This window comes from Atractosteus spatula, chromosome 3, assembly GCF_055471065.1.
Source record: "Atractosteus spatula isolate fAtrSpa1 chromosome 3, fAtrSpa1.hap1, whole genome shotgun sequence".
Classification (NCBI taxonomy): domain Eukaryota; kingdom Metazoa; phylum Chordata; class Actinopteri; order Semionotiformes; family Lepisosteidae; genus Atractosteus; species Atractosteus spatula.
In genome coordinates, this window is record NC_142708.1 from 65,815,998 (window position 1) to 65,835,997 (window position 20,000).

Sequence of the window (20,000 nt, forward strand, 5' to 3'; positions counted from 1 at the left end):
TGGGAAGGTCCCTCTCACTTGTCCTGCAACACAGAATGCGTCTCGCCCAGTGATTGACGTCAGGCAGGTGACAGGACAGCTGTGTGGCACCGAGGACCCCAAAGTGACATGTTCAGCTGTCACAAGGGAGAGCTATTTTTACCACCTGCCCTGACTGCACAATTGGTGGGCCATCTTTATCATGGACGTCTTCTGTTACAAATGGTGTGTTTGGACAGCAGTTTCAGCGTTTTTTCAAGCTGCATATGTGTCACTCCTCGGGGGCAGCACAGCTTAAACATTTCTCCAGGCAAAAATCCAGTTTTGCAGGGGAGCATTATTTTAAAACCAACTCTAAAACCATTTTAAAACCAAGTCTAGGTCCATGTGCATTCACCCCCTTAAACAGTATGCAAAGCATCCACTAAAATTCTTTAACGTTATAAAATGACCTGTAGGGACCTCTGCTGTCCAGCCTACGCTCACAAATATTAAAGATTTCAGCATTTTCACAGAAAAATTTTAGTCCCTCCAAATGCGTTTCACATAGATTTTTAAATCATTGTACTGTAGATCCACACAATCATACCTATTTAGTTGTACTTTTTATGATATTATTTTAGATGGATTTTGCATTTTACAGTTGATTAATCTTGGTTAATACAAATATCAAACACGTGACTCTAAAAACTTTTCAGTTTGAACATTTTAGTTTGGTAGTGTATTTAAAACCAAGAGGAGGAGGTATTTCTTTACACAAAGCGTTATGGGAGTGAGCCCAGCCCAGCCATGTTGTTGAAGCAGTCAAGAAATGACTGGATGAGATGTTTGGAACAATATACAGTACTACCAACAACCCAACAGGGAGGATGGGCGACATGGCCTCCTCTTACTTATAGCTTTACTTATATTCTTCCTATTACTAAAATGTTGCAGTAGTAATTTGGTTGATATCTTTATTCAGAACAGCTTAATACAATAACATTATGAAAAACACAATGCATAAAGAATATAATAAGAAGCCTGCATGTGCAATTATTATAATAAAATTGGTTTATCCAAAACAACTTGTAACAATTTTAAAAAAATGCAACACATCATGAATGCACTTTAAAATTGCATTCAATTTCTGAACAATATGCATAGTAAGACAAGTAAATAGCTCATTAGGTTTTAATTTGATACAGTAATGAATTAGCTGCCTATTTAATACCCTGATGCAGTGGTGCATGGCTCTTAATCAGCTCCTCTTTCTTGCAGAGTCTCTCTGATTCTTATCCATTCGCCTGACAGGGGGCTCCCAGGCTGAGGTCGTCTGAGCTGAGGGCTCTCCAGCACCAATGGCTTTAAGAATAGTTCAGCTTTGTGTGGCTCACCCAGCTTCCAGCAACCTCATAACCCAGGATCCCCTCTTCCGGATGATCCTCAGTGACTCATCACATGAGTCAGCAGTTTCTTCCACAATCTGTAGTGTGCCTAAATTTAGATGGATGAAGCACAGCTGTCTGGCCTCTGTTCATGCCCTTATAAGAGTTTACTGTGATATTACTGTGTGTAGTAAAACTAAAGAGGGTTAAATCATAATGACACTGGTAAAGGAAGGAGTGGCATTATTAACCTTAACACAAACTGTGGCTTAAAACCATGATTAACAGAGAGAAAATGTCACGAATAAGTCTCAGAAAAGGGCTACAGTGTTCCAGGGCAGTTAACCCTCTTTAAAACGGATGTGAGTTTCAGAATTTTTAAACAAGATTTGAAATGCCTACTTCTCCACTGGTGGCTTGTGAGACCCGAGCACACAAAACTCCCAGTAGACAGCAAAAATATTTGTGCTAGGAGACTTTATTCACCCAAACTCCTCTAAACACAGCAAGAAAGACTTAACCCAATACCAACCGAACACCAGCTACAACCAAGAGTCTTTCTATATACCAGACTAGTCCAAGACACTCCTTCACCAATTATGTCATTAATCAATTAATCCACCCCATATGAACCTATGTACAGTACTAGAAATTGAAGCCTTAACGAATTCTAGTGTTCTGGGCTGAGGCGTTGCCAATGGTCCAATCGATTGAATGTCGACACCGTGCTGTAGGAGGTGCCATCCTTCAGATTACTTTAAATCAAGGTCCTGAGTTTCTGGTCATCATGGATCCCATAGTACCGCTCGTAAGAGGTGGGGTGGCACTGTTTTCTGGTCAAATTCTGCATACTGGCCATCCTAAATGGTCCCTGTTAATTCAGCATTCCATTGCACTTGTGCATATGACAATAAACTGAACCGAACTAATTCAGCTTTTGAAGTAATTCCTGGCTTCTCTGATCTGTGATGCAGTGGGGCTGCTAGTGCAGAACTGCTGTCATGCAGCTCTTGAGTGGGCACTGCTCTTCAGTGCTTGATGAAGCTGCTCCTCTCCTGTATTTGGGATTCTTCAGGATGATTATTCAAAATGTAAGCCAAGATCTTTCCCATCTGACCCTAATGACACACCTTGCAGGCTTGGTGTTGTTCAGGCTGCTGTTATCAGTTCCCAGTCCATTGCTGAGACATCCGCTCTGGGCTGACACACCTATTTGTTTCAGACGATTTACTCGCACTTGTGTATGAACATGGTGTTTGTCACTCACATCTCACTGCCTTTCCTGCATCACTCTTGGGCTGCTCTCTGGGCCTTGAACAGGACTGGGATGTCTTGTTATTGATCAGTAATCGGGCCATCACTGGCTTGTGCTACGAGTACAGCAAGTTAACGATCTATATCACTGAAATGGAGATGAAAGTCTGAGAGACCAAGCAAATCTAGACAGTACCTCTCTGCTTAGTAACTCGCTTAAAAAAAACTAGAGTAAAGAGTGTCAGCTCTTTTAATCCATGGAGTCAGTGAATACAGCTACCACAGTATTACACTTATATTTGTGAATTTCTTATGTTTTAGGAAGGGGGTGGCACACACATTTGTGTGGAGTTTTGTATGTTCTCTCCATTTTCCTCCAGGTGACCTGGATTCCTCTCACAGTCCAGTCTGACCCTGGTGTGAGTGTGTGTGGATCTGTGTGTTCCCTGTGATACACAAGCATCCTATCCAGGGTGTACCCTGCCTTGTGCCTATTGTTTGCTGCGATGGGCTCTAGACCCCCTGCAGCCCTGTACTGAATAAAGCGGTTAGAAAATAGATGGATTTAGGAAGAGCCACAACCCAAAGTTTCGTTATGCCTCTGTCCATTTTCCCCTTTTTGTCTCCTATTAGAACAAGAGTAAGAGCCATCTAGCACTGACAGCAAAGTGAGAATTGATAGGTGGACTGACAGCTCACAGAAGCTCAGCTCCTCTCTGTCTGCTCACAGGTTCACCTTGGTTACAAGTATCTCCAGTAATTATACAAGAGAAAAGGCTCACACCAATTATCTGCACTTTGCAGCAGTAATCTGACTGTTAATGAAACCAGGGGTCTGTTTCGGATAAATCCCAGCTAGTTTCCTGCTTCACTAATCCCTATAAAATGAACAGCAGCTATTCAAGGCTGGGTTTAGTCGTTAATGGGTTGTTTTTAATTAAATGGGATGCTTTTGTTGTCCGATTTGTCTGTTTCTATGCTGTTCCCTATTTCTGCATATTTCCTTAAGAGCTACCCCAGCAAGAACAGCTAAAGAAAACAGCTTCGTGGAGAGGAGGGAGGAAAGAAGGTGAGTGTACCAGTCTTGTGCATCCTCAGGTGTGTAGTGTCTCTCCAGCTGGGTTCAGAGCATTTTGTAACTAAGGATAATTTGCTGCTCAGCCTTCATCACTTCAAACTGATAAGAACCTCTGAGCCAGTATTTTCTTCTGGAATATTTCACTTGGAGATATTAGACTCTAGGTGTGAGGGGCAGATGGACAGAAGGACTGCAGAAGAAGATGGAATTGAATTTTTTGGTTAATTAAGGTAGTTGGGTAAAAGTCTATTTTGGGGGGATGCCACAGTAGCACAGGGGTTAGTACTGCTGCCTTGCAGCGCTGGGGCCCTGGGTTCAATTTCTGCTCTTCATGTGGGTTTCCTCCAGGCACTCCTATTCAAAGTCCAAAGACATACTTGTAGGTGAATTGGCTTCTGGGAAAACTGGTCCTAGTGTGAGTGTGTGTCTGTGGCTGTGTGTGCTTTGTGATTGACTGGTGTCCTATCCAGGGTGTGTGAGTGTGTGTGTCTGTGTGTGTCCTGTGATGGACTGGTGTCCCATCCAGGGTGTATCTCGCCTTGAGCCCATTATTTGCCAGGATAGGCTCCAGCTCTCCTGCACCCCTGAATTGGATAAAGTGGTTAGAAAATTAATAAGTGGCTACCTTGAGGAACCTAAGGTGCCTTGTTCAAGCGCAGACTGAACTATATGGCTCCAACTGTATTTCCTATCTGGGTGCCATTAGTGACCAGCTGTGCATTGTCTCCATGGTGGGACAGACTTCACCAGGTGCCTCCACAAGTTGATGGAACCACTATTGCATGGAATAAAGAAGACTCCTCAAAGGCGGGTGGTTGTGTCAGCCCAGGAATCTTGCTTTGCTTTTCCACTCTCTGACCTCCTGACTTTCACCTCTATCCCTTCTTGTCCTCCTCTGCCTGAGATCCCTCTCACAGTTGTGGCAGCCAGTTTCCTGTTTATAAAAATCTGTGCCATGCCTTGATTTTCATGGCTATGCATCATGTTAGCACTTCAGGATTAATTGTCACTTAATTGTGGAATTCTGCAACTCTTAAGGGCAGCTACCAGCACCCACAGGGACTTCAGTGCATTCCAGCTCCTCCTCCACACTTTATCCCACAATCTGCCCTAGTCTGCACATTTATTTCTTCACAGGTTCTGTTTTGCAACCACCTTTTCCTGATCTGTGTTCTCTGAGCACATAAGAGCGATTACAAAGGAAAAGAGGCTCATCTAGCCTGTCTGGTAGCTAACAGATCCCAGGATCTCATCCTATCCTTTCTTGAGAAAAGCCAGAGTTTCAGCGTCAACAACATAGCTTGTTCCCCACTCCCACCACTCCTTGTGTAAAGATCTGTCAGCTGCTCTAGGTCTTAAGAGCACTTCCACATAGTTGGATTTTGGGTCCAGTCAACCTGAACTTCAGTATTTTTGACACTCAGGACTGTCAGAGGAAACAAGATAACTAAAAGTCCAAACAGGCAAGCAGATCAGTTAAGTCATAAAGTTGTGCTGGTGGTGTAAAACGTGGCTAGGATGAAAGCCAGCAGGTACAGTGTTCCTTACAGAACTGAAAACCTCTGTTCCAGCACTCCATGAAATTATTATTGAGAACGTGATTTCAAGTTGGAGTATAAATGGTGCCAAGGTGAATACTTTTTAAAATAGAAGCGATGGCAGAAGAGAAATGGCGTCCCAGTGGGAAAGGAAGAACTTTTTCCACTAATCAGTGTATCTAGGTTTCATCCATGGGACTAGTATACAAAACTCATCAAAAAGATGCAGTAAATCATGGTAAAATCAGAGAAAAGTGTAGTGAACAATGCTACGCAGGTGTCTGTGATAAATGTGTTCTAATCAATCCAGGCATTGTAAAACATGACCAAACACACCGTAGCATAGAAAAGTGAATATAAAGTGAAAAGTGATATCTTTGCTAATGTAAACAAATATATAATAGTCATTTTCTTAGAATTGTTCACTTTTTAAAACACTGTTTTCATTTTAAAGCATAATTGCCAAAAATAACAATATATAAACTGGAATCTCAATGGATAAACTCTCCCTCATTGATTATTAATATTTAGGTTCTTCTAGTAACCCTAATGCTTCCTAGGATAGGTTCTGGCTCCCCTGGGATTAGAAAAAAGAGTGAATGGATGGTGGCCCTAAACTACCACAGTAAGCCCTGCAAATTGAGGTAACTTCCACATTGTATCCCCCTCAAAGTTAACTGTAATGTGGCTGAAAACTGCGGCTTTTTTGGTGAGTGTAATTTAGCAACCCTTTGTCGTTCAAATTGCACTCTTCATAAATGAAATTGATTGCACTGCTTTTACTGCAACTTACTCGGGTCTCCGACAATAAAGCAATCAGCCAATAGTAAATAATAGGAGGGAATAAAAACCACTGTTCCGTTTTAAAATTATGATGGGCAGGAGTTTTACAATACCTACTAATTAATTTAAAACTGTGGTACGATGCACATTCGCTCTGGCAAAACCGGACCTCGTTTGCTTATTAACACTTATAAACACACAATTTATTATTCTATTGCCCCCCTGTGGACATTCTGTGATATTGCAGCCTCTTTTTGTCTTATTATGATGAGGCGTTGCTTTTTATAATTATGGGGTACTGAATACAGTCGGACAGAGGTAAAGAACAGAACCAGTTAATTAAAGCTCTTCTAAAGAAGAAGGTTTTGAGTCCTTTTGAAGGGTTTATTTTAATCTGACTTCTAAAGTTTTGCGAATCCTGCGCACATTTTCACCAGGGATACGTACTGTATTTCGGCCAAAGCAGACAATTTCACTGTGAAACTCGTTTACCGTCCCTGCCCACCAGAGGGAGCACTACATTAGAAGGACGTCATCAGCACGCCTGTCCGTGTTGTGTACTGTACATGATCTGTGCTCGACTGTATGTGGACCACGCTCCATTGCACCATGTTTACCAAACACTTGTCTGGATTGACCAGACAAGTAGGGTAAGTGTGCCCTACCTTGAAGTCATGGATATCTCAATGCCAAACCCATGGAGCCTTATTATTTTTTTGCTATGTAGCTATATTTAACCAAAAGCTAAAGAGAACTACTTTCTTAACTAACGGGAAGGTAACGTATTTAACACTTAAGATTATTACCACTTGTTGCCTGAGCAATACAATTGTCATTTTTCATTCCGGAGTTAACATTCTGGTAACGGTGCTTGTAGGGGACAGAGAATTACATCACACCCGTCACTAATGTAACGAATACGTCCCTGCGCATCACAGGGATCTCAGCAGGGTGGGCTGGAGGGTGTTCTCCTTTAGCTCAGCCGACAAGTTCTCTGTTGCGTGACGCCGGAGACCCGGGTTCGCGCCCAAGAAGTGAGGGACTAACTGGCAGGGCAGGAGCGGGCAAGGGCGGAAACCCCAAGAACCGTTCCACTAACCACACAGTGGTGATTCGTGAAATGGATGACAATTTCTTTACTGCGGTAAATTATAGTTCACTGCACACTACTCCCGTTCAAACCGTTTTTTCTCTCAGCTTGCACTCATCCAGGCTTTTAGCACAAACGCTTTTCTCTGAGAATGGAGAGATAGCAGATGCACTGCAAACATAAATGTTTAAGAGCTATGAAACCACGAGGATATATCCTGTTTACAAGTCAACAAATGGGGGTAACTATCATTCACACTCCCCCGCACTGTTCCGTGAGACCATGTCTCCCATCGCTCGTGCTTTGCTATTTATAACCTGATCGCTCCCAGGGTGTGTTTGTTGTGGTTCGGCTATGTCCCGAGGCTACTCATCCAGAGCTGCTTCCTTTCCTGACTTAGGAGGCGAGTTGTTGCGCTTCCTGCTGTGCGAGCCTTCTGCTCTCTGTTTTAACATCTTCCCACGCTCGGTCCCTTCAGTGGCGTTCATCAGGCTTGTCTCGGTTCCTGCCGGGTTCGGGCAGGAAAGAGAGACGGAACCAATTCAAAGAAAAGTTTTCGTCTCTTGCTTCCGACGTTTGGGAGCGGACGGTGAGGGAGAGCGGTGATTTCTGACCCGTGACGAGGTCACATGGCTCTGCACAGCGGCGCGGTCTTGTATGAGGTTCACCGGTCACAGCTGGACTCTAAACGTGCCTACAATCACTGGATGGTGGCTCTCTTTTTCTTAAAAAAAATACTTCAAAGCAGTTTAATTGGATATTATAAATGAGCAGCATGGTGGTGCAGTGGTTGGTATCATCATCTTAAAGTGCTGGGGCCCTGGGTTTAACTTCACATCTGGGATGCTACACTGGAATATGAATAGCTTTAAAAAGTCGAAGTTGGAATTCAAGAAGCAATGTGCTTCTAAACAAAGCAGAAACATGCAAAGGAGTCTGAAAATGTTCCATCAGTGTAACTCAGATGACTAGGTTTTTTAAATGTTCTTAAGACAGAAATCACCTTCCCAACTCCTGGGGAGCCCCGGTCTAGCATAGTTTATAGTTTACTATTATATCACCCATTTCTAAAGATCGGAGACAGTTCCAGTGTGATCAATTAAACCAGTGATCTATTAAATTAAGTAATGGAGTTTTACTGAGTTTGCATGTTCTCCCCATATTCATGTGGGTTTCCCCTGGGTGCTCTGGTTTCCTCCCACAGACCAAAGACATACTGGAAGGTTAACTGGCTTCTGGGAAAACTGAGTGTGTGTGTTTGTGTCTCTCTGTGCCCTCCAATGGACTGTACCATGCCTGGCACCAGTTACTTTCTGGGATACTCACCAGCTCTGCTGCAACCCTGAATCGGATAAAGCAGTCAGGAAATGGACGGATGGATATACTGTGCTTTTAGGCCCAGATGTCTACACTTGACTGTTACATATAAGTATCCTCAAGTATCCTTAAGTACAATAAGTATCCTTAGGCCCAGAGATAAAGGGCATAGAAGTTCGAGAAACAGATGACAAAGAAAAACTACTGCAGTTTTTGTTAGGATGTCAAACATTTCTTTCAATAGGATGAATCAATCACAGAAACGCTGTCTTTTCTGCATCCTCGATAGTGGCCAGGATAGATCAAAGGGCGTGTTCAGCCCTTCAGCTCAATAATGTTGAAGGGAGTTTGTCCTATCCAACCCCATCTATTGACGTGGTGGCTTTTAATGACTGTTTACCTTGACAACAAAAACAATTTCCTGGAACAAAGCCAAGCAAAGAGATGGAAACTGGGAATGACAAAACAAACTGAGGCCGTTCATCCTGTCACAGTCTCTTCATTTCTAGCGTCTGATTCAAAAATCTCATCCAGGCACGGTCAAGATTGAGTGCTGCCCTATGAACACTGATAAAAATTGGAAAAAATGTTTTAAATGAATTTTGTTCCGAGTTGTAAATAGAACAGACTTCCACATCCTGGTTTTTGTACAGAAATGCAAACAAGAGGTCAAATGAGTGGAATGTATGGTCTCTCATAACCAAATTGGGCATAAAAAGCTCCACCATTATCAGATTGTGGATTGCATACGGGACCATAGACTAAACTCTAAACTTCACTGGCAGCCAGAGGTATCTATTTCTCTGCACCTGATGTAGGCAATGAAGATCGTAGAGGAGGTACAATTCACAGAGGGGGAAAAAAACTACTGATATTTCTAATAAAGGTTTAAATTTCAGTCACAAGAATTATAGTTACTGTACCCCCCCCCCCCAAAAAAAAAAAAAACATCAATTTTTTAACCACTTCTTCTAATTCAGGGTCATTGGTAGAGCTGGAGCCTATCCCAGCAAGCAACAGGCACTGGGGTTGCCAGTGGAGACTGAGGTACAGTATGCCAGTCCATTACAGGGCACACACAGACACACACACCAGGGCCAGACTTTCACAGAACCAGTTAACCTACCAGTATGTCTTTAGATTGTTGGAAGAAACCCACACAGCATGGTGAGAACATACAAACTCCATGCAGACAGTACCACAGATCCGGAATTGATCCTAGGGCTCCAGTGAGGTAGCGATGCTAATCAGTTCGCCACTGTGCGGCCCTAAAGCGAAAGCCATTTACAATGAATTCCTTTTGCTTGCTTAGTACCTACTTTGTATTCGAAACCGCGCAAGGACTACAGACAGCAGTCATCTACAGAAAGACGCGAGGCAGACGAACTGATCATTTCAAAACCAGAACATCTGATGTTGGCGAACACGTACCTGAAACTGCACATCGCAGCTTTGAAACGCCTTTACGATTTTCTTTCCAGGTACGCGATCTATAGCACGTCCTAGCATTTTACAACAGCTCTGCCGCTTTAAGAAAGATTTAGAACTTCTGCACGAAGTCCTGGTTGGAAAGTTTCTGCTTTATGCCCCTCGGGAATAACGAAAACAAAAGGGACCAGACTGGGCTCGTATCCAGTTCAAACACCAAGCACGCGGCAACAGGGAAATACAAATTTGCATTGCTTCAGATATCTGATCTGCTGCCGTATTTCCTAACTCGCACTAACAAGTCGGCACAGAAGACCGGCGGTTTCTCCTTAAGGAGGCAAGTGCCGCAAAAGCATCTACAATCTGGGAACGCTCAAAAGTGCGCCACAATAACAGACCCGCAGGTCTTAGGAGCCAAACAGTTCTGTTACCGCAAGGTAAGCTTTTGTTCACTTAAATATTTGTTTTTCTCACAAATCCTTTATGCTCCACCATTACAAGTGTGGTGTATTAAAAAGTAATAGATTTTATTACTTTAGCACACGCTAAAAAGAACCAGATGTCTGTACAGAAGCCAGCGTTTCACAGTTTTTTTTTAATTTACAACGTGTTCTGAATTAAATCGGAATATAAATAGCTTTAAAAAACAAAAGTCGGAATTCAAAAAGAAACATACAAAGGCTTTGAAAATGCTCCATCGGAGTCACTCAGAAGACCAGGCTTTTAAAATATCCTTCGAGCAGAAATCACCTTCCAAGCTCATGGACAGCCAGCCCTAGTCTAGCATGTTTATAGATAACAATAAAATCACCAGTTTCTATAGATCTGGGACAGTCCCACTGTGATCAATTAAACCGAGGATTTGTTAAATTAAGTAATTCAGAAATTCAGGACTAAAATAAAAAGATATCTTCAGATGACTATCTTGATTTATCAATAGCTTACTTACTGTTGTTACCAATCTATAAAAAATTGTGATCCTTATGAGTAACCAAAATGATCCTCTCCTGGACCAGGGCCTGAGACTCTTCTCTTGAGAGAGAGAGTAAGGTGTTTATGATGACACACAATTTAAATCTTTTATCTAGGAATTGTGGGGGAAGCAAAAAACAGGCATTCATTTACAAACATCTTAATTATAAGGTTTAAATTAATGGTTGATCTGTTAAAATTACTTAGAATTATATTAGAATGACACAATCTGCTAGAAATGCATTTTTTTGACGATGTGACATTTTGACTATCATGATAAGAAAACAGATTGTCAGCTCAATTACCTACTTGCAATTAACTCATGGGTTAATTAGACTCAATGGCCTCAACTTGTAATATTTCTAATGCAGATATACTTGTGTATTGAAAGTCACAAAAATCGGCATTTTACTGAAATACAAGTAATTTAAGAGCATAATGATTGAAGTCTCTCAAAACTTTTCCCAGAAAATAAATTGCAACACACTGTACTTGTTGTTAGTGTGTTACTGGTGGGTGGTTTAATTGTAATAACACCACAGTTCATACAGTAGATGCACTTCTTAATGAATGATATAGAAAATAGAAGTAATGGTCATACAGATTACCCTTACATTCTGGAAATTTAAACATTTCCTGTTTCTGCACCATCAAAGGAAACTCAAAATTCCAAGTAATGTATTGCAGAACATTCTCGTCTTTATCATTCCTGTTAATTCCTTCCTGTTGGCACAGTAAATACTCTGTTTTATTCTCACTATTGTTTCACAAATATTTGGCAGTAAGCTTTGACAAATCTTGTGTGACAGGCTGTTGTAGGTATTTCTGATCAATTCACTGAGAGCTACATCTTCTTCCATCATACCTGGGCCCATCATGATAATTACCCTAAATGTGCAAGACTGAATCTAAATAATTACTAAAACTGTCCATCCATTTTCTTGCTCCAATTCAGAGTCACAGGGGAGCCTGATCCTATCCCAGCAAGCAACAGGTGCAAGGTAGAATACACTCCAGTCCATAACTGGGCAAACACAGACTCACACCAGGGACAATATTCCCAGAAACCACAGAATGAATAACAGGTATGGAAATTGATCTACTAACCTCCCTACTGAAAAAATACAGGATAAGTTGTTTAACGGTAAGAAATCTAATGTAGCTGGGATTAATACAGAAGGATAACTAGGATTCCTTTGAAAACGGCTGATCAATGACTGTGCTCTTCTGAAACTGGTTACATGTTCTTTAGGTTAAACGTAAGATTACTACATAAAGTATACAAGTCCAAATGTGAGTATTACAATTATACAAGCAGACTGTACATGGGCAGCATGGTAGCACAGTGGTTAGCATTGCTGCCCTACAGTGCTGGGGACCTGGGTTAAATTCCTGGGGTGCTATCTGTGTGGAGTTTGTATGTTCTCCGCATGTTTGCATGGGATTCTTCTGTCTTTGTCCCACAGTCTAAAAACATACTAGTAGGTTAATTGCCTTCTGGGAAAATTGGTCTGAGGTGTGAGCATGTTGGTGTCTGTCAACCCTGTGATGAACTGGTGTGCTGTCCAGGTTGTACCCTGCCTTTTGCCTGTTGCTTGTAGGGATAGGCTCCAGCTCCCCAACGATACTGAACTATGGTTAAAAAATGGGTGGATGCATAGATCACACATGTCTGTGCAATGTGTGCCCAGACCCCTGGGAATCAAACAGTGACAGACAACGCGCTTACAGTGAATGAGTGAGTGAGGGAATTTATGTTCCTAAAAAGAGGGATGTAAAAAAGGGGATGACAGAGCACCTGTAATTTTTTGACAAATAACCCTATTGAAATAATGAGAGTTTGGCAAACACCTATTGTTACCTCATGCAAATATGACTTTCTTATCATATGCAACATATGTGGCAATATCTGGAGAAATCAGTATAATTAACCGTGTAGGCTCGTAAGAGTAAATATTCTGACTAAATTCCCCTCTCTGCTTATATTATGTGGCTTTTCTAAAGGTTCTACATAATTCATGTGAAGCAATTTCTCTCTTTTCTGTCCGATTTCCTGTGCAGTGGGGCTGCTGGCGCAGAATAGCTGCTGTCTGTGCCAGAAGGGGGCAGCACTGCAGTGTTGGATGAAATGGCTTCTCTCCTATGCTGGATCGATAAAATGCCTTGCGATCTTTTGAGATGTTATACACAATACAGTGAATTATATTTGACAACCCTAAAGTGAAAAGTGACAAATGAGACTTAGAGAAATGAAGAAATTATTCTTATTGCATCACAAAGAAAAGAGAAGTTATGAAAGCTCCTACTTCAGAATGAGCATCACCTTTATTCGCTAAGTACATTTTATGTACAAGGAATTTACTGGTGTACCTGGTACTGAAAAGCAATTCTCCATGTACCATCCACAAGCAAGACAATAGGAATCATTAAAGCAGTGTACATGTAACTAGGAATTCAAGTTAGGCCAAAAGACAGCCCTTGGAAAGAGCCTGCTCAGACACTGGGTGGTTCTGGTTTTATGAGACCAGTAGAGTCTTCCTGAGGAACATTTCTAAAACAGGTAGTAGCCTGGTTGGGAGGGGTCATCAGCAGTCCTTTCTGTCCACGTCTTTACACTGGAATTGTACAAGTCTTCAATAGAGGGCTGATGACAGCCCATGACCCTCTCTGCAGTATGAACAAGAGGAGCAGGCAGATCTGTTGCCAAACCAAACAGTCATAGAGGAAGTCAGACGGAACAATAAACTTTAGTCTTACTCGGTCTACACCGATGAATCAGAAGCTTGCATAAACAGACAGCTGTATGTCTCTCATATCTGTGGCAAAAAGATTAGATTTGACCATACAGAACATACAGGACAAAGGAGGCCCAGGGGTGAGGAGCCGCACCCAAACCCACAATCAATCCAAATGGTAACAGGCGTACGGATAGCAACCCACAACACAGCAACATAGCAGGAGCAGGCTGTTGTACGAGATGAGAGAATAACTTCACAGCTCGGTTGAGGACTGAACTGTAAATGGGTGCTGGTGAAACTTAGTCAAGCATGAAATTGCAGCAACCTGGAGTAGCTGTTAGGACTGTGGACCAGAGGTTTACAGGTTCAAATCCTAGGCGGGACACAGCTGTCGTCCCTATTCTCCAACTAAGGTGCTTCACTTGGAGCGGTCCAGTAAACATCCTGCTGTATAAGTGCGTGTCCAGGTTGCTGCATAAGTAATGTACTGAGAAGTGGGAAGACAGCACTGCAAGACATCCTTACGTTAGTATGACAACCACACTCACCACAGCAAGTTCATCCCTACCAGCATGTCTCCTTAGCTTTGGTGCTTTAAGTAATCTTTCAACAAGAACAAGAACTTCTCGAACAACCACTAAACTCTCCACACTGACGACCCTGGCTGATCCTGTTTGTCCAGGGACCTTGCTCTTTAACCAAAGCTTGCGCCCCCGATACAAACTGCAAACTGGTTTGCGGCTGTCCTTTACTCTCTCCAAGATTATGTGTCACCAGGGAGTACTCAGAACTCAGTGCCCGTGCCATCTAGACTCCACGCAACCTGGCTGTTACCACACTCCCCCAGGTCTCAACACCTCCACCTCAACCCTGGTTCAGCCAGCCCACCCACTCAGGCCTGGCAAACTGCCATGCAGCCCACTTGTTCAGAGCCTGCGACACACCTCTTAATGAGCTTAGATTAGAACAGAGCCACACAGAGCCTATACCCAACCGCCAATTACTCAATGAGACCAGCTCTGCCTCATTCCATAGGTATTGTTCATTAACAGATACCTCTCCCACAAAGCCATCTCTCTTACCTCACACTTAGTTACTGAACATCACCTGTCAGGCTTTTAGGTTGTAATTGATTAAATATTTCACTATACAACCAGAAATTAAAACTGTCTACTCCACCTTCTAGTGTAAATGACATTTTGGCATATATGAGGAAAATTGTGAAGAGTTAATTGCAGATGTGCACAGTCTTTGTCAAATTTGTAAATGACAAAGCAACTAAAATCATTGCAGGGCTGTCAATCTCAGTGTTCTGGGATCACGTTTCAAGATCTTTTCCTTCGGCTGAAAACCCACTGAAATTTGTAACTTTAGGCCAACCTAAAAAAAGATAACCTTTTCACTGACGAGATTGCTAATATTACACGTTTAGCAAATTACCCCTTTCAGGGAAATTAATTAATTTTTAATGTAGAAAATATAGGCAAATGGCCACATTATGAGATAATTAAGCACAGATGTTTGATGTTTAGTACTGTTATTGATTTAAGTACTGGTTTGTGATGCAAGGATTTTAAACAAAGAACATGAACCAGTAATTTTAACATCATTAACATTATCACGTTCTGCACATGCAGTGCAGGACATTTACAATCATGCTGCCAGTAAATGTAAATTAACTGCCTCCTGGCAACTCTGTGTATTAGTCCAGGAATGCTAATGAGAAAATGAGGTTCCAAGGTCGTCCATCCATCCTTCAATTATCATGTCCATTATCCTTTTCCTGGTAGCAGCCCAGAGCCTGGGTTAGACACCAGTCCATCACAGTGCACACACACAGAGACACCAGTTCACCTCACCAGTACAAATTTGGGAGGTTGCAGGAAACTGGGGCGCCCAGAGATAACCCACAATGACCCAGGGAGAAAATTCAAACGCCTTACAAATGACAATCCCATCCCAGAACCTAACCTGCCACACCACTGTGCCAGTCCCCCACAGGATGGTAACTAATGCCAGTTGTACCATTGCAGGGCAGAGACACAGACACACTCACACCAGGACCAGTTTTCCCCATAAGCCAGTTAATCTACCAGTACATCTTTGAACGCTGGGAGGAAACCCACAGAAACTCAGGGTGAACATACAAACTCCACACAGATGGATTTGAACCCAGAGCTCTAGTGCTGTGAGGCAGCAATTCCAACCACTGTGCCTCCATGCCACCCTTTCTACACGAAGGAATGTAGCAATTTCAGACCAGCTGTCTCCTTGCGTGCATGCAGTTGAGCAATCTCAGCAATCGCTGTTTCATCCCCAAGAAGAGATTTCTGGGGCGCATCAGAAGACGGCTGATGCAAATTAGAGCGGATTCTCGTATTTCAGCCACAGCGTTGGCTGACGGGGGACAGACTTAACCCCGAACCCATTCAATTTTATTTTCATATCTTTTGCAATGCGTCTTGAATTCTACTACAATGGTGGAGCATTAAGCTCCAACTGCATCTTAGGCCTGAACATTTATACGTGGGTAAATATTTGTTTTTTTATAGAGGAATGGCCAGTGGTTCTTACTGTATTTTTGGATCTGCCCGTTTACTTAATGCCTTTCCTATTTGGAATCTGTGCGCTGTGCACAATCCACTCTTGACACGCCTGCTGTCAGATCACTCCTTCTTTGTTGCAGTCTGAGTAATGGCTGTGAGTAATATGTGATGCGTCTCTGACAAGTCTCAGCAGTTTCTGCTGCATGGCAAACCAAAGGAACCCTGATCCTGGCATGGACCAGGCATAAACCGCTGATGTCTGTACAGTATGACTTAACCTGCCCTTCATAGGAAGCCATTCTGCCCATCTAGCCCAGTTTGGAACTGTTACATTTCTTTGTATGTCTCCCCAATCTTGCTTACAGCCACACCTATCATGGTTGTAAGTGACTCTCTCTGACAAGACTGAAAGCTTGTCTTAACAAACTGAGAGATATCCTGGCCTACCTCAAGGCCTTCTGTTTTGGGTTTGGCCTTTTCCCTTCAGATAAAACCCCTACTCTTGTGTAAAACACTCTAGGATCTTTAATTAACTTCAATGATCATTAAAACTTTAAAGATCTTCAACAGGAGTAGGACTTCAGTTCGGTATCTTATTGGTCTTTTCTATGGTCCTTGACGTACTAAAGCAGCCTGCGTCAGCAGCGTAGCTTTGGAAGCTCTTGTGAAGATTGAACATAGAGGGATGGAAGGATATAACTTAAACCAGCAATGACCATGTGATCTTTACTTAGATCGTTTATATTCTGGGTAGTTAAATTGCTGCTTAAACCACAATTTCGATCCCTTTAACATTGTCAGCATTTCAGAATTCATTTAGTCCTTTAGAGTATTTTTCTTAATCCAAGTGTACAGGACATATTCACCTATCAGCTACCATGTCTATGGACAAATAGTCACATCATTTTAGGCTAAATTCTCTTTGTATCATTGATTTATTGTCTTCCATTACATTTATCCAAAGTGGGAATGATTACTTTAACCCTAACATCTCTCTGGGGGCTGTGAAACAGTTAACTCTCTCACCCCAGGGTGGCCACATCTGGCCCTGCAGAGCCACAATACAGCCTTAAATCAACCATTTCTGAACAGACAATTTGAGTTTAGAGATTTTCAGAAACAGAAATCCCAACATCTTGTAGAGCTCCAGGACTGCGTCTGGTCAGTCCCAAATTACTTGAGCCAATAAATTGGTAAAGGGCGATTGATTGTTCAGAAATTTTACACATTAATAGGCAACCTACAGTACAAGATCTATCCCTCACTTGATCAACTTTTCAATTCACTCGACCTTCACAGAATACACAGAGGGGACCTTGGACACATGGATGGATAAACAATGTCACAAAATCCAGAGATATAAAGGACAGTTAGAGATTCTGATGGGAAGACTTAATGACCATCCTGAATATACTGTAGCTGAGCATGAGGCAGGAATGAGTGACCCTCTCCAGGTCATGATCTTGGTAATATCATCTATCTATCCATCCATCCATTTTCTAATTGCTTCTTCCAATTTAGGGTTTCTGTGGAGCTGGAGCCTATCCTGGCAAGTAATGGGCACAAGGCAGGGCACACCAGTCCATCCAGGGCACACACAGACATAAACACAGACATACACACTCACACCAGGCCCAATTTTTCCAGAAGCCAATTAACCTACCAGTATGGCCTCGGACTGTATGAGGAAAGCAGAGCACCCAGAGGAAACCCACTCGAAAATGGGGAGAACATACAAACTCCACACAGATAGCACCCCAGGAATTTAACTTTGGGCCCCGGTATTGTTAGCAAATACTTATTTTTGGGTAAATAAAAAATATTTGACAACATTCTCCATTAAATACCCTTGAGTCTTAGAAAGGAAGTGATTGTTTTCATTGGAAATGTGCCGAAAAGTGCATTCCAACAAATTATGGAAGGAGAGTGAAAATAATACATATGCATTGAAATAAATATTTGGAAATGTGACTGTTTTCACAGACATTCTAAACATGAAAGGCTGTGATCTTTAAGATGTTAATATCCATCTGTTTCAATCATTCACAAAAATGCATATATGCAAAATATGTGCTTCTACAGGCTATAAAATGCTCATCTGGAAAACAGACTTTTTTAGTGATGTTAAGACACACAGGCAGGAGGGATTCTGTGCTCTTGTAGGTCTGGGAGTGAATTCCACAGTCAAGCAGTTAGATCCTCAAATATCTCTTTACCCTTTCCTCACTCCTTTGTGTACAACAATGCACAGCTTTCCCTTCTTCACAATTATTTTATAACTATATTCGGATCATCCTTCTATTTTGCTTGGGATGGACATGGATAAGATGTTTCTTATTCAGAAGTCCTTGTAACCCCTTAGAGGTCCCACAGTGAATATATTCATCTTTTGTTTCAGTGCGATGTGGATTAGGGCAGTTGATTAGGATGTGCAGTTCTGTAGTTGTGTAGTTAGTAGATTTAAAACAATTGGACCTTTGTAAAAGGCAAAAGAACATTTGAATTCCTTTTTTTTTCATTTCACTCTAAGAACCTGTTATTCATCATTCATAGAAGGAAAACAGTGGTATAGGTGTTATATTACAGTGTCTTTGGATATGCCTAGTTTCTGCCATAAAACTTATTACCACGTTTAAATATTTGCATATTATTTTGTTCTGTTCTGTGTTTTGCTCCTACTTTGTTTCTTGTGTTCTATATAATTTTTGCAAGCACTGAATTCTTCATCTATACTAGAATTTGGGGACCTCAGCGTATAATGACTCATTTGTTAATAAGATGCTATATCTAAAGCAATTTAAAATTGATATTTTACTGGCGCTGCTGTGCCTCACTCTCAATTCAAACCCACAACATTCTAATGACACATCCAGAACCCAGACTAGTCTTCCATACTGGTCTGGTATCTAGTTAAGTCAGTTGCATCATTTTGTTAAAATGTGGTTTCCAACTTTTTGCCAATGAGCTTTGTTAACACCATAACAAAATAAAGCCTTTTGCATGTCTAAATAACAGTAGCTACCTTCTTATTGGAGCAAAGCAATTCTATAAACTACTGTAGATGTACATAATAAGGCATGTAGTGGGATTTGGGATTGTTAGACCTTTGCTTGTTCATGGAGAGCCCTAGATCTTTGATTGCCCAGATAAAAGCTGTACTGCAAGGGTATTACATCTTATATTACATCTTGCCCTGTATTGCTGATAGCGCAACAAACAACCTGTTCACTGTTTAATTTTTTATTATGTCTTTATCATGAATGCCTTTTTTGTTGTTTTGCATGATTGTCACTGTATGTCTTACTTGCACATTAAAAACAAAATCCCAATGCAGAGTGAGCCATGCTGTTACTTGGAGTGAGAGCAGTTTTGTTCAATGCTGTTGTTCTCCAAGGATGTAAATTAACATTATTTTTACGGCATCACTTGGCTGAACTAGTTAATGCATGCTGTCAATGGAGTGGTTGAACCTAATGGCCCTATTGAGCACATCTACAGGTCTTCATTGTGCTGGTGAGACACAGGACACATCGTGTGACTTTATCATAAAGGTGTGAGGTTGCGCATATCTCTTTATCACAATAATCAGGCCACGGGGCTCAGTGGCTAGACAGCAAGGCACTGTTCCAAAATATTATACTTCTGTCTTGACTGAATCTTATCCTTCTTGAGATCAGTTGTATCTCCCAGACTCTCCTGGGTGCCAGCTGTAGGCTTCTGGAATCTGTACAGATCTGGGATTCTGTAGGCTTGTATAAAAAGCAAGTCGCTGTCGGGTGCATGGACCACCTGAGCCAGTCACACTTATTCACACCCCAGTTACTGTAATAGTCATCAGGAGAACATCACTAGTTACTCTATGCATTTGAAACAAATCATACACCATCAAGCTGATAAGTTGTGAAAAACA

General features: G+C 41.8%; 1 protein-coding gene across 3 annotated transcripts in view; it reads left to right on the forward strand.

The window, feature by feature from the left end:
• The first annotated feature begins 10,134 nt into the window (after positions 1-10,134).
• Positions 10,135-20,000, forward strand: part of LOC148838258 (prostaglandin D2 receptor 2-like) — a 53,193-nt gene continuing 43,327 nt past the window's right edge. Inside the window, exons 1-2 of one of the 3 annotated variants that reach the window (XM_088910534.1) lie at positions 10,135-10,271; positions 11,762-11,891. The gene's annotated coding sequence lies outside the window, so the exon portion shown is untranslated. The remainder of the gene's footprint in view (positions 10,272-11,761; positions 11,892-20,000) is intronic. The other 2 variants (XM_088910532.1, XM_088910531.1) reach the window with 2 other exon arrangements.